General features: G+C 46.4%; 1 protein-coding gene across 2 annotated transcripts in view; it reads right to left on the bottom strand.

The window, feature by feature from the left end:
• NUCB1 (nucleobindin 1) overlaps positions 1-12,336 on the bottom strand; it is a 137,393-nt gene extending 125,057 nt beyond the window's left edge. The window contains exon 1 of one of the 2 annotated variants that reach the window (XM_078655132.1): positions 12,137-12,336. The gene's annotated coding sequence lies outside the window, so the exon portion shown is untranslated. Of the gene's footprint in view, positions 1-11,599 lie in introns of both variants that reach the window. The other variant, XM_078655133.1, reaches the window with a different exon arrangement.
• Positions 12,337-14,560: the final 2,224 nt, after the last annotated feature.

Below are 14,560 nucleotides of genomic sequence, written 5' to 3'. Positions count from 1 at the left end.
TCTGCAAGCCAGTAAGGGAAATCATGCCTATTCTGAGGACGCTTGCCCATTACTGAATTAATCATGAAGTGGTTGAGGAGTGGCTCCAGTCAGAGCCGCGTGAATATTACATGACAAACTGTATGACAGCTCTATGTACATGAATTCACGTATGTAATGTTCGTAGCTCCGAGATAGGAACTTTTTTTTCTTTCATTTTTCTTTATTTTACAGAGACAGCAATACACCGCAGTAATAATTAATAATTACATGCATTTTGCAACACATAACAGGTCTTGCAATATAAAATAAAAATATAGTGTCTACTGATATGACAAAGGCATAAGGTATAAGGAGGCATTAAAGGAAGTATCAGGTCAATGAGATCTGGAAGGTAAACCATCATATAGATCAAGTAATACAGATAATCATAACTTAGCACCGTTATAACAAACTGAGGCACAAATACACTGAAACGACTCCCCCTCAATCTTGGCACAAAAAAGACAGTTGATGGACAGAATGTAGAACAATGTCATACATTCACCCCAGTACAAGGATCTGGGCCTAAATCCATCGGTTTTTTGCACTCCACACCACCCTGGGTAAAGAGTGAACCATGCCCCTATGGGGCGACTTCTAAGGGGGATCAGCAGGTGGCAATATTGGTGCGTCATTGACCAGGGAGGCATCCCTCATCCTGAGCCAGTTTTTGAAACGCTCCCAGATATCTTTAGGGCGAGATGCCGTAGGCATGAGGTCCCAATCATTTGCAAGCCGTTCCTGGCAGTAGGCAGCATCCTGAATCCATGTCTGAACATGAGGGCCACATGGAGCGCCCCAGTGCATAGCTAAACACCGCTACCAGCAGCATCGCCGTCAGACGACGTATCTCAGGAGGGGGGTGCTCCAGATAGCCCAGCAGCAGCACAAGTGGAGAGCATTCAAGTGACTGGCCCATGATGGCCTGATGCGATAGGAACATTAGGATTATTTGAATGTGGTGTAAAACCAGGCAAAACAGGCCATGTGGCCCTATGGACTGATAAGGGGCCAAAACTGACCACAGAGACAGGGTGGGATGGTCGCTATTAATCCACATGGTATGCTCCCAGGCTGTCAACGGAATTTCAAGTAATTGATAAGGACGATAATTCCGCGTGCAGTATATTCATGAAACAAGTTATCATTCCCATCCACAGCTAGAAATTTAACCCAAGAATAGAAAACTTTAAATCGGTAAGCTGCATCCGACTCTCATAGCAGCCCCTCACGACAATACCCACAAACCAATTTTTCCCGAAAACTTGATAAAATGCCCACTTCAAAAAATGCTTTACCTTAGAACAATTGGTCAATACATTCATTTGCAAGTGATGTAAATGTTGCATGCACTACGATCAAAGCAAATGACTTCCCACATGTGTAAATATTCAAAATGGAGTCTGTGCAAAGCAGAACTTAAACTAATATCAGTAAAACAAACATTTACAGTTCATAGGCTGCTGAAACTCGAGTACATGGGAGAAACCTCTTCTGCCTCAGGACAAGCAACTTCCAAAACAAAGTGTTTGAGCCCTCTACTGGAAGCCATGGCGCACTTGCGTTCTGAAAATGTACAACTAGCTGCCAAATAAAGCACTGCCTGAAGTTAACTGCCTTCACCAAGTTTTTCATCCCCCTGCACGTCAAATAGAAGGAGAGAAAATACCTACATGCGATCACTCCTCTATGGTTAAAGAAGTATATTGAGAGACTAACAGCAAGACCCAAGTAGGGCAGGGCTTTCCCAGACACTTTTTTTTAATTACGAATGGGTGGGAACTACAGATAAATTTGGTTCTTCTGGAGCTGTATTTGCTTTCCATTCTGGTGCTGCTCTGCGTCCCCCCAGAGACAGGGAATGCATGAAGAATCCCACCGGGGTGGGGGGGGGGGGGGGTCGCAAAGATGTAAGCCAGCGGTCACAACTGCAATCCCTGGTGATCCCTAGTTCATGTCCATGCTATTGGTCAGGCCTTGAAAAATTATAAAAATGCTACTATACCTGCAGGTCTAATTACCTGAATAATCTACTAGGCCAAAACGGAAATGCGATTACCCAATTAACAAGTCTCAAATTATGTGATAATATTTTATTTCATTGAGTCGCCTTTTTTCTCATCATCACATATGAGAGCACCTTCAAATATAGGACTTCAGTATATCTGCTGTATGAAAAACTCAGGTTTGATTTAAAAAACTAAACTTTTAATCCATGTATAATAAGAATGTAAACATATACAGGGTATACGTGACCCTTGAATAGCATCTTAGTTCACTAATAGAATTGCCATCAGTGTGGGGGCAAGAATGTTCCTCAGTTTATGTTTAAAAACTATCACTTAGGGGGGGCGTGGCTAGCAGCCGTGAGAGACGGCTGCTGCCTAGAGGAGCTCTCGCCCAGTAGCGGTATAATAGCCGCTTAACCACCGTCCAGACCCGAACATCAGGCGTGAAAGTCGGGGTCGGAATCCGGTTGACCCCCCCCCCCCGGACGGGGAGAAAGACGTCCGCGACGAGGAGCAAGTAAAGGTGGGGAGGGCCCGGCGGGGGAACATAGTTTGCGGTGCAGCCCGGATGGCAAGTGGAGCGGCCCTGCTCTAGCTGCGATGCCGGGGACTGTGTTACTTGGGTCCCGGGCTTTGGGGCCTTCCTGCGGCGGCCGGCGGAGAGGTGCTGGCTTCCTCCCCCTCCCCCCCCACCCCACCTCAGTTCAAAACTTGATCCTTACACCGCAACTCTCCTGGTCGTGGTGAGGGGGTTGGCGGGCACCGAGGTGACCGGACAGCCCGGGGTGCGGCAGCAGATACCGCTGACAGAGACACCCCAGCACCCTGGAGGCCCATAGGCGATACCCCTGACACGACGGGGAACCGGGCAGGGGGCACCAGCAGGGGGGAGCCCAAGAGGGGGAGATACCGGGCCGACAGCTGAGACGCACCTCCCCCCTCACCTAATTAGCAGCAAAAGGGGTGCCGAAGGGCACGTCAGCAGAGACTCGGATATCTGGACCTGGGGGTGAGAGGCTGTAGGGCCCGAGGACAGGGCCATACCGGAGTGCGGGAACCTTGAAGACCGTGCCACGTCCGCCCGCCCCCCCCCCCCCCTCCTGTTCATGGAGTGAGACCTGAACTGCGCTGCTCAGTCTAACCCCTGTGTGAAGGGACAAATACATGACGATTGCTACGCCTGGTGAGGGGGAACCCTGGGGCTCCGGCTCTCGGGCCTGTGTGTGACTCTGGGTAGTGCTCAGCCCATAACAAGTCCTGCCGCAGGTGGAAGATATTGGAGAGCTGTAAGAGTACATAGTGGTGGTCGAGGGATCCTAGGCTACACAGTCCTGTGTCAAGAATTCGCTAGGAAACTAGCAACTAACAACACCACTGGCTCGCCGGCACACTCTACCAGTCCTGGGGATTGTCCACAATGGCAGCAGGGGGTAAGGGATCAAGGGCCAATGCCCAGAAACAGCTCGCGAAATACGCCTGGGCTAAAAATGAAGAAAAGAGTGAATCGCCTAGCAAGGAGAAGGAGGGCCTGGGTGTGGAACAACCGCATGCCAAGGAACCGACTCTACATGATGTTATGGGGGCGATAGGCGGGGTTCGTGCCTCAGTAGACTCAGCTACAGTGGAGGTGTCGCTACTTCAAGCGGATTTTAGGAAAATGGACGAGAAGGTCCAAGAGCTAAAGATTGTGACGAAAGCTTTACAAACAGACACCTCGGAACTGCAGTGTCAAATGCGTGAGATGCAGTAAAAGCAGGATAGGATGGAGCAGCAACTGGATGATTATGAAGGGAGGGCCAGACGAAACAACATGCGAATACTAGGTGTTCTGGAAAAAACAGAGGGGCCTGCAGCGGACTTATATGTCGAGGAATTAATCACAAAACACTTGAAGCCGAAATCACCGTCTAGCTACTTTTCTATAGAATGTGCTCATAGAGTGCCGGGAGGCAGACCAAAAGTGGGTGTTCCCCCGAGGCCATTGATTGCTAGGGTATTTAATTATCGTGACAGAGACATAATCTTGCAGACATCCAGGACTGCTCCCCCACTGAAAATTGATAACTACGAGGTGCAGTTCTTTCCTGATTTTACGGCTAAGGTTCAGGCCCAAAGGCGGAGTTTTCAGGCAGTGAAGCGAGAACTGAGAGACCGTGAAGTGAAATACTCAATGTTCTACCCTGCGCGGCTGCGGGTGGAGTCGGAGGGCAAATTTTGGTTCTTCGACTCGCCTGAGGCTGTCTGGGACTGGATGGAGGGTTGGACAACAGTGGAACGTCGGAGGAGGACTCGCCCTGACAGGCAGGAGACACTGAAAGACAAATCGATCGGACGCGCCAGGTACAGTAGCGGCCCGGATCCTAGCGGGCTGGAGGAACAGGACTAACTTATCACAAAACTGAGCTGTGATGTTTCGCTCTGCATGGGATGCGCGGGGGGGGTGGCTGTTGGTTGATATAAATGTTGCAATTACATATAGAGATGTTTGGGGTGCATGATGTGAATTATGTGCTGGATAGATTGATGTGATATGATACAGTTTGACCTTAGTTCTTCAGGGGCGGTGGTGATAATATTTAGGATATTTGTGGAAACCGTGGCTGGGGGAGGGTTGGATCCCCCTGCATTCTAGAATGTTTAATGGGGCGAGAAGCGCTCTGCTAAGTTTGGGGGTGGGTAGTTTTGAATCCACAGGCAGGGTAGCAGGGTGGGGGGGGGTTAGTGGGATTGGGCGGGTGGAGGGGAAATGGGACAGGAATTGTTGTTCTTGCCATGACATTGCCTTAATGAAAACACCTATTGCAATTACATTGATAGACAGGCTTTGTAGCACAGATAACTTGCCGTGTTGGGTTTTTTCTTTTTGTTCATGTTCTAGTGACGGACTTCTAACGGATGTTGATTTTGTTTTCTGTATGAAGCTCATAACATTGTGGCCCTTATACTCGACCTGCACTGTGATGTTCGTATTTTTTACCAATGGTAGTTGATCGTGAATCGGTGCGCTCTATACTCACCTGGAATGTTAATGGGCTGGGGGATAGCATCAAGAGGGGAATAGTACAACAGTACCTGAAAAGGCAGTCCCCGGATCTGGTTCTCCTTCAGGAAACCCATCTGGTTGGTAATAAAAGTAAGGCCCTCAATAGGTGGGGATATAAGCTTCTTGTGCATGCAGACTACACTACTGGTTCCAGAGGTATCCAGAGGTACGTGCATCCTTGTTAGGAAAAATGTTCCATTGATTGTACTTAATACACGGTCAGATGCCGCAGGACGATTTGCTGTAGTTGAGGCTCAGTGGAAGGGAAGGGCTTTGAATGTTGTATCAGCCTATTTGCCGCCAGCACTAGGTAAGGATGCCCTTGCAGAACTAGGTCGAGCGCTCACGGATCTTAGGGATGGAGTCTTTGTGTTAGGGGGAGATTATAACATGACGATGACTGACTTAACAGATAGACGCCAAGTACGACAGAATATGCGACCAAATGAACTAATGGCTGACTTCACCACGGCGATGGGGCTCACAAACATGGGGCGAGAGCTGCAGAGTGACCCTATAGATTTCACATATTTCTCCAGCGTGCATGGCAGCCTTTCCCGGATCGATTATTTTTTAACGTATGCAGCCTCGGTGGGTAACTTTAGAAGGCCCAGGACATACCCTAGGGGCCTATCAGCTCACTCCCCCGTAGGGATTGATTTCACACATGGGGCCAAGCAGCAGAGCCGTACCATAGTCAATAATCCGTGGATGCTTAAGATCCCTGACATACGAGAGGAGCTTATTAAGCAAACTGGTTACTTTTTGGAGGAAAACTTAGGATCCGTAGATTCAGCACAGACGATTTAGGAGGCATATAAACTAGTCATAAAGGGACACGCTCTCTCGCTGAAAACACGATATGTTGCGAAGCGACGGGAGATAATGACCCAGCTAGAGACCGAACTTAAAGACCTTGAATCGGGGTATGCACTCCACCCCTTGGAAGAGTGGTTACATACACTGACGCTTAAAAGGGAGGAATATAAGATGAAAGCGCGGGAACAAATGATGGCAACACAATCAGCTACCCATCATAGACTGTATGAACTAGGAGACTGGGCAGGAAAGACGCTGGCATGGCTGGAAAAAAAGGAGCAGGGTACGAAGTGGGTGCCTAGATTGCGGAAGCCTGAGGGTGACGTAGTATCCTCCCTGGAGGACATAGCGGAGACATTTGCGGATTATTTTGAGAAATTATACTCGCCCTCAGCGATATATACGGCTGAGGAATCAAGTCACCTCTTAGAGGAATGCGTGCTTCCTACGATATCAGCTGAGGAAAGGGAGTCCTTAGAGGCAGACCTCTCGGATGATGAAATCAGAGCGGCCGTAAGCAGTATAAAGTCAGGAAAGGCGATGGGGCCCAACGGTACCACGGTAGAATTTCTTAAAGTGACAGCCACCCAAATGGTCCCACATTGGGAAAAGGGTGCCCTTCCGCCAGATCAAAGGTTGGCAAGTATAGTAGTTATCCCTAAAACGGGTAAGCCGGTGGAAGAATGTCGTTCCTATAGACCGATCTCATTAATCAACGGTCCTAGCGAAAGTACTTGCCACACGCCTAGGGATGGTGATATCCTCACTAGTACATCCCGATCAGTCCGGTTTTATGCCGCTATTATTTGCACTAATGTTGGAACCCCTGGCGACTTGGGTGCGGAAAGATGTCATGACCAGAGGGCTGAGATGGTCCCTGGATTGTGAGGACAGAATATCGTTATATGCTGACGACAGTGTTATATCTGGCGTATCCCTATAGATCCATTTGAGTGGTCTTAGACATCTTTATCAATTTTGGAAAGTATTCAGGATATGCTATCAATTGGGACATGTCGGTATTGTATATGCTCCATGGACAGGTTCCCCGTCTTCCTAAAGATTGTGCTTTGATGATTGCGACAGATATTTTAAATACCTTGGGGTCTTCGTTACACCAGATTCGGCCCTTTTCTACAAGAGCAATTTGGCTCCCTTGCTAGCGCGTCTGCGAGCGGACGTCCAGCATTGGAGGTCCCTCCCCTTGTCATTGATTGGTCGGGCGGCACTCTTTAAGATGCTTGCCCTTCCTTGCTTTTTGTATATTTTACAAAATAGTCCGACTAAAGTTCCTGATACCTTTTTTGTGGCTGTGGAGGGGGAGCTACGTACACTACTGTGGGATGGAAGGGCTCCCAGAATAGCACTCCAAAAATTGACGAAAGGGTGGTACGACGGTGGAATTGCGCTGCCCGATGTTCGTTGTACTATTGGGCTTCACAATTGGCTACGGTAAACAGATGGAAGTATGCCCTACCAGATGACCCGGCGTGTGCCTTAGTTAGATATCAAATGGAAGGAGCAGGCTATCTCGGGGCGCTTTATTCGTCCCCACGGAACAAGAGGCTTGTAGGACCCACCCAGCATACGCTGCAGATATGGAGACTGGCTAATTCCAGCCTGGGTTGGACGAATAGACTCACTCAGATGACACTGCTGTGGTCCGCACAAAAGCTGGGCATGCTCTGTAGTCATCCAGGGTTTGACAAATGGGACATGATTGGTATTTCAACGGTAGGGGATCTGATTAAGAAGGGTAAGATCCTTCGGTTCGAGGAGCTGCAGAGTAAGTACCAGTTGGCTCCAAGTGAAGTTTTTAGATATTTACAAAATCAGGCACACCTTAATGGCGGCGTTTCCTAGCTGTGAGGGTATTCCAGAATACTCCCCTTTGGAAGATCGTCTACTAGACGGACAGTTGCATACCAAGGCAATTTCTCTCACATATAGAAAGCTCAGTAACAACATGCCAGATACATTTGGACAGCTCAGAGAGAAATGGGAAAGAGAATTAGGACCATTGGAAGAGGAAGACTGGAGGCAAGCATTGATGTCTCCGAGAGAGGCTGCCATCACACTTAGATATCACCTTATACAGCTCCGTATACTTCACCGCTCATACTTGACTGGGATTACTCTGGCGAAGATCGGGTCTAGGTCAGATGACCTGTGTTTTAAGGGATGTGGGCAGTCAGCTAGCTTTTATCATATGATTTGGGAATGTCCTATGGTGCAAAGCAGATGGGACAGGATTGGGACACATCTGCGATCTGCTCTAGGTAAGACAGTCACGCTGACACCACGACTGGGTTTGTTGAACATTTGGGACGCTACGGACCTTACGGAGACGGAACAACAGTTTGCAACGTTAGGATTCACTTTATTTAAGAGAGAACTGCCTAGGGGGTGGGGTAGTGCCAGGCCGCCAGGGGTTGCAATATGGAGTAGGGAATTGGACAAATGGATGGTGTCCGAGATAGAAGTACTTATCGCACGTGGTTGTCCAAAGAAATGGGATAAGAAATGGGCCAAATGGAACTTATACAGAGGTGAAATATCGGTAGACTTAGAAATGCGGAGGGGTAGAGGGAGGGAGCAAGAAATGTAATGAATCCTTGTATGGAATATGTTGGTCACTGCGAAGGTCACTATGATTGGTATTGTGAAAAATCCATATCAATGTCAATGGTCTGTCACTATTGCAAAGTTAAAATAAAAATATTTTTTATTAAAAAAAAACTATCACTTAACAAAATGTGTTACTATAGCTTGATGTGGTACTGCATTGTCAATTACAAACAGCTCATTTCCATTGAAATTGCCACAAAACTTTACCAATGACATGTAGTTTACTGATAAAAACTATGCTGTGTACAAACAATATGTAGAAACGGAGTTTCAGCTAAATATGTATCATTTGCACATAACCAGAAAAACGTTCGGATTCGTTTGCATCCTATTAAAATCTTTGATTCTTTCACACATCAGAATTACAAAACAAAGTGTCTTCCTTACGGCTGATATATTTTTAAATACCTGTACAGTTCATTCACAAGTTATTAAAATGTTGTGTCTAAGAAAAAGAAACACTCCCTGTACCTGAGCACAATAGTCAGACAGCTCACTTTACAAAATTCTCTAACACTGCAGTCAGAGAAAGAAAAGTAAACTCCAATCTCCAGGATAAAATAAGCAGCATTTTGTAAGAGGATATAAACGGACATTTGACCTCGGTCTTTGAAAGTACAGCAAATTTGACAAGATAAATAAGACTTAAAGCATCTTTATTGATCATTCACTTCTTAATAAAAAGAACATCTGTTCTGTGCCAGTTTGAGTTCTCTCACCAAAACGGGCCAATAGGTCCCTACATAGCTTGCTCTGATAAAATCTAATTCGTCGTAGCGAGTGGATTTTTCGAGGCCTGGTTTTTGCAACTCTTTTTAACATTACCATGCAGTGTATGCTCAGACATGAGTCCCTTGCTCACTTTGCCACTGGATTCAAGCAAGCCGGGCTGAAGACGGCTGTGTGAGTGTTTGATTGGTTCAGATGCTCCGTCCATCACCACCCCCTTTTGTACCGCTGAGGCTGTTGTTGGCACCATACCAAACCAGTGTCCCCAATGTATTTTCCCTTCCCCCATTATTCCCCAGGTACATAACTGATGTATTTCCATGAAGTACATTGGCTGAAACAGGTGGACAATTGCGACGGTCAGCTATCTCCTTCTGGGGACATTTACCATAAGACCATAGCCTTAGCAATGATTAGACTGAGGCAACTCTATCCTATCACCCACCATACCTACCACCACCTTTGTTTATAAGTGCTTCAGACAGTTATGACCCACCCAGCCAATAAATCTTGTTAAGGAGGTCCAAAGTTGCTACACACCAGGTAAGTGGTATAGCGCTTCACCTGTTATAGTTGTTAAAAACATTTTTTTTTTTTAAATAGAGCCCTATTACACGCTTGTCCACCTTAACAAGGGGGTGAAAACGTCAGGTATGGTTATTTGATAAAACTTCGGGCAATAGAAACCTGGCTCACCATGTTATTGGTGGGGGTCAAGCTATAATGAGAAATGCTAAGCGTGGCCGCAGGATGCCCCTACTCTAATTCACGACGTTCCATGGAAAATACAAAGAATGGAAGAAGTCACTATGACTCAAAAACAATAAATAAGTCAACTTATTTATCAATTTTGTGTTGTGCCAGCCAATCAGTGCAGGACACCCTAAAAGCAAAGGCCAAATCCCAGAAAACCAGAAATGGAATAATTATGGCAGGCAATGTGCACTGATCACTAGCCACTCATTACAGTCACTGGTGACGTACAGACTTTATGTATATTATTCCTGCAAGTAAATTTAGGTTTCCAGTGCATATTTTCATATATAATCACAAACCGGGAACTCAGATTTGGGAACATATTTTGTTCTAATTGGTGCTTTGCAGATCACTTGACATTGAGCTCTATAAAAAAAAATGAACTAGTTATTATCCCAAATGGAAATGTGAAAGAAACAGTTATTTTACCTATTGAAAGATACATGCATATCTCCATGTATTGACAAGCTGACTGTATGTACGAGTCAAAATGGCATTTTAAAGCTAGCTGGGGCACTTGTGAGGTGCATTAAAAAAGGGCAGTTCTTCAACAAGTAAATATTTCACCTTAAACGGTATAATGCTTGGATGCATAAGGTCTGAGATGAGATTCAATTGCAGCATTATGTGTGTTTCCCACACACCCTTTAGAAACACGTATCACTGTTTCATACCTTACCTTTCGGGAAAGCAGGTCTGACAATAAATTAGCCGTGCTTGCGTTCAGCCAAGAAACAATGTTAAATACCCAATCCTTGGGCTCTTATCATAAACTATTGGAATGGTCTACGCCTATCCTGGCAACTATGCTTGGGGAGATTGGGTTGCTTTTTTTTGGCCAACGACATATGATACAGTAATACCTGTCTGACGCACTAATTTGCTCAAAGTATGCTGGACTACGAGCGTGGGAAGAATTAGTATTGCAGTCAAAACTCTCCTCGAAACAATTATTTTTGAAAACTCCAAGACAGTGACACCTGTGCCTGTTGAGGGGTGGTAGTACAGAATGCCATGTACTCTATGACCTACAGAAACAAATTACCTTAGGAACCATAAGTGCATTTTTTTTTTATCACTGTGCGATTACAGATGAGGCCTACTGCATTTCATGCAAATCAGTCTTAGTAAAGTTGTTTTCCTAAAATGCCTGTCATGTATGCCCAAAAGAGGGGCCCAAGCTCACCATATACCATAGTGCTCAACCTGTAACTCAATTATTATGCCCAGAAAAAGCTAAAACCTAGCTGGAGTTAGTTTTGTTCTCTGAACAGATGGGGCAGTCCAGGCTGGACGTTTGAGAGCGGCAAGGGTCAATTTGCAAAAGGTTGGTCTTTGTCTGTGAAATCATAATGCGCAACAAAAAAAAAAAAAAGCACCCTAGAATAGTATCAGTGAGTTGATTAATTAAAGTATTAAAGCCATCACTTTTTTTTTTTTTAATAATTTTAGGCAGCGTCAAGAAAACGTTGCAAGTGGGACCGACTAAACGCCCATTTAGCGCAATAGCAATTACCATGAACAAAAAGATAATTTAAACCATTGGGTGAAATAGTTTTCATCACTCGCGTTTGAGAACAGAGCATGTAAGTACCTTAGCAAATAAAAAGCCTCCGACAGACAAAAGATGATGGGGAAATCTCGTTTCCAACGTCTCTCCACAGGTAAGGGACTAAAGTCCGACAATATCCGCTTTAACCCGTCTGGCTCATACTACCAAAGCGTATCCGTGGCAGCCGAAGCCCAACTCACACATGTTGATTACGAAAACCAGCCACGCGTTGCGACGGACAGGTCAGGGTACCGCCCTTGGTGGGCTTGAGGCCCGGGGTAGGCATTGTACAAAAGTAGAAGAGAAGCATCTGAGGCGGAAGCCATGCGGAGTCCTATTCAGAAAGAGGTACTGTGCGGAGACGGTAGCCTGGCGGGCTCAATCTAGAATCACGATGTATCATTACTGTTCCTTTTGTGAAGCGCTCTGACACCTTCGGGTAAAGTCCGCGCTATATAAAAACGCATAAAATACATTTAAAAAAAATAAGAGAGTGGGCAACGGGTGGTACTGATCAGGTCGCTCGCGACGGCAAATGGCTCAACCCAAACTGCATTGAGAACGTCAAGTCTGACCCACCTTGGGAAGGGATACCAGCACCAAAACCGTCCAGACAGACCCTTCTGACAGCCTTCAGCCCGGCCTCTGGCTCAGCGAGAATGACAGTCACCCAGCAATTGAAGCATCATCTGTGTGCCCGTGCCGACGTCATGGCAGCCCTCCCATCGGCTGGAGGCGGGACGTGCAGAAGCTACTGCTGCCGGTGACACGCCCACCCTCTGTAACTGCCGAAGCCAATCAACAGTTTCACACCCAATCCCAAGCCGCCGTACAGTCCATGGGGTTACTCAGCCAATGAATAGCTGACAAGTTCTCAAACAACCAATCATGTGACGCGATTTTTCCCTTAATCACGGTTCTTGATATGTTTCCATCACAGATAGGCATTGTTTCTATGTCCTGATTGGTTGTTAGCAGTTGGATGCTACAAGTGCTTACTCTGCTTGCCAGACGGTAAATTTGGGAGGAATATATTTATTTATTTATCCAGTTTTATTTAGTGCTGACATTACCCAAAGCTGTTATAGTGCTTTACAAATTATATAAGTCATATAAATTATACTACACAATGGTGTTGGGCTATTTACTATATTTATTTATTTTATTCATTGCAATTTGTCTATAGGTCAGAATTTACCCAAAGGTGTCAGAGCGCTTCACAATAGAACCAAGACCGTTACATGAAGTAATGTACATACATTCACCACTAATCCTTTGAAGGCTTCTTGAATAGCGTGTGTCAACAAGCTCTATATAAATACAATTTTATTACAGGGCCGGAGGCTTCAGATTATGCTTATCAATCTTTACTGGAAAAACACAGCAGCCAATGAAAATGCATATTTTCTTGTATAACAGTATAAACAACTGCATTGCCCATGATGCACATATGTTAGCCACGCCTCCATAGTCCATAAGAACCCTCTGCGTGGTCACATCATCCTCTTTCTTTATTGCTCACAGCAAGAGTTAAGTGCACCTGTTTACATGTTCCCTCACTCTGCTTTGCATGTTTTTTTTTCACTATGTACTTGATGAAGTTGTATTATGTTATTTTTATGTATTCCGAACACTATTGATATTATTGTACCTTCAGAGGTTTTGCTGTTCCGTGTCAGGATTTGAGGGGCTTCGGAGCGTCGCCCCGATTTTCTGGTGAGAAATCCTTTCCCTGGTCTCTAATCATTGGTGTCAATTCAGCGGAACACTTTCCTCCCGCCTCTCACGGTCTGCAACGTCTCTAAGTCGCGTTTCAAACCACGGTCCTTGACCGGCAGAGCGGCAGCCGTAGCCTTCACTGGAGCCTTTGTTACCCGCATTGCGCATTAGGCGCTGGCGTTGGGCCCGCTAATAGCCCACCTCCGCCGTACGCGCCGGGTGCCTCTCGGCCGATGTGCGCGCCTAAAACGTGACCAATTTGGGCTGGTTTTGGTCGCGTTTGGGCTGCGCGCGTCAGCGAGAATCCCCGACATACTTTCAAACGCATTTGGAAGCATTTCCCAGATCGGTTTGCCTCTCTGTCAGGAGCGCCTTCCCAAAGGTTGTAAAATACAGGCCAAAGAGTGGGCACACGCTCTATGTACATTTATTTGGCCCAGGTCACTGACCTATTGGATTACAGCTTTGCTGAGGGGGTTTTAGGATTCATTTGGTGCTATACTTCTGTGCTTGTGTGCTGACCCCCCCATTACCCTTCCTGGTTGCTGTTTGGAGCTGTTCAGCAAGTTTATTACTGTTATATCACTTGCTTCACTTCACCGTGATTATGGAAGAGTGGGTTCAGTACCCAGATGAAGTTTATGATGAGGATGAGGTGTGTGAAGGACAGCAGGAGGCTTGTGGTGGCATTGTACGCCTGTGTCCAGTCTTCTGTTAACAAGGCGATGGAGACCACGGTCCCTCAGACCGTACAGCAAGCCCTAGCAGCTGCCCTGTGACCAATCAGAAAACAGTTAGAGGGCTTTGCCAAAAGACATGCCTATGATAAGAAGCCACAGAAGAGAAAGTCCGAAGCTTCTACTTCTGGTGTAGGCACGGGTAACCCCAAACAATGGCCGCATGCCCAGGCTCTATCAACACTGCCCGCCAGTGGGGCAACGGAACACTCTTATGCAGGGGGTAAGGCAAAGGCTAAGTTGAAAGAACATGATGACACGGATACCACTACCACTAATACTGACACCGACACCGATACATCGGAGGAGCCTCCTCCTCCAAAAAAGGTGAAGACTACGCCCCAGTCAGCGGCGGAGCCTTTGAACACCCCATTTACGTTCGACCCTTCCGAGATTATCCATCCCCGGTCTTCTGACTGGATACCGCCTCCTGCGGTTTCTGACTATCTCCATGAGAATCTGAGGAAGGGTTTTCCAGAGAGGTACGCAATCGTCTCAGATCTGAGTGCCCACGCCCGGAGTTTCCGGACAAGGTGGCGGAGACGCC

Source organism: Lissotriton helveticus, chromosome 7 (genome assembly GCF_964261635.1).
Source record: "Lissotriton helveticus chromosome 7, aLisHel1.1, whole genome shotgun sequence".
NCBI classification, from domain to species: Eukaryota; Metazoa; Chordata; class Amphibia; order Caudata; family Salamandridae; genus Lissotriton; species Lissotriton helveticus.
This window is presented reverse-complemented; position numbering and strand designations above follow the sequence as displayed.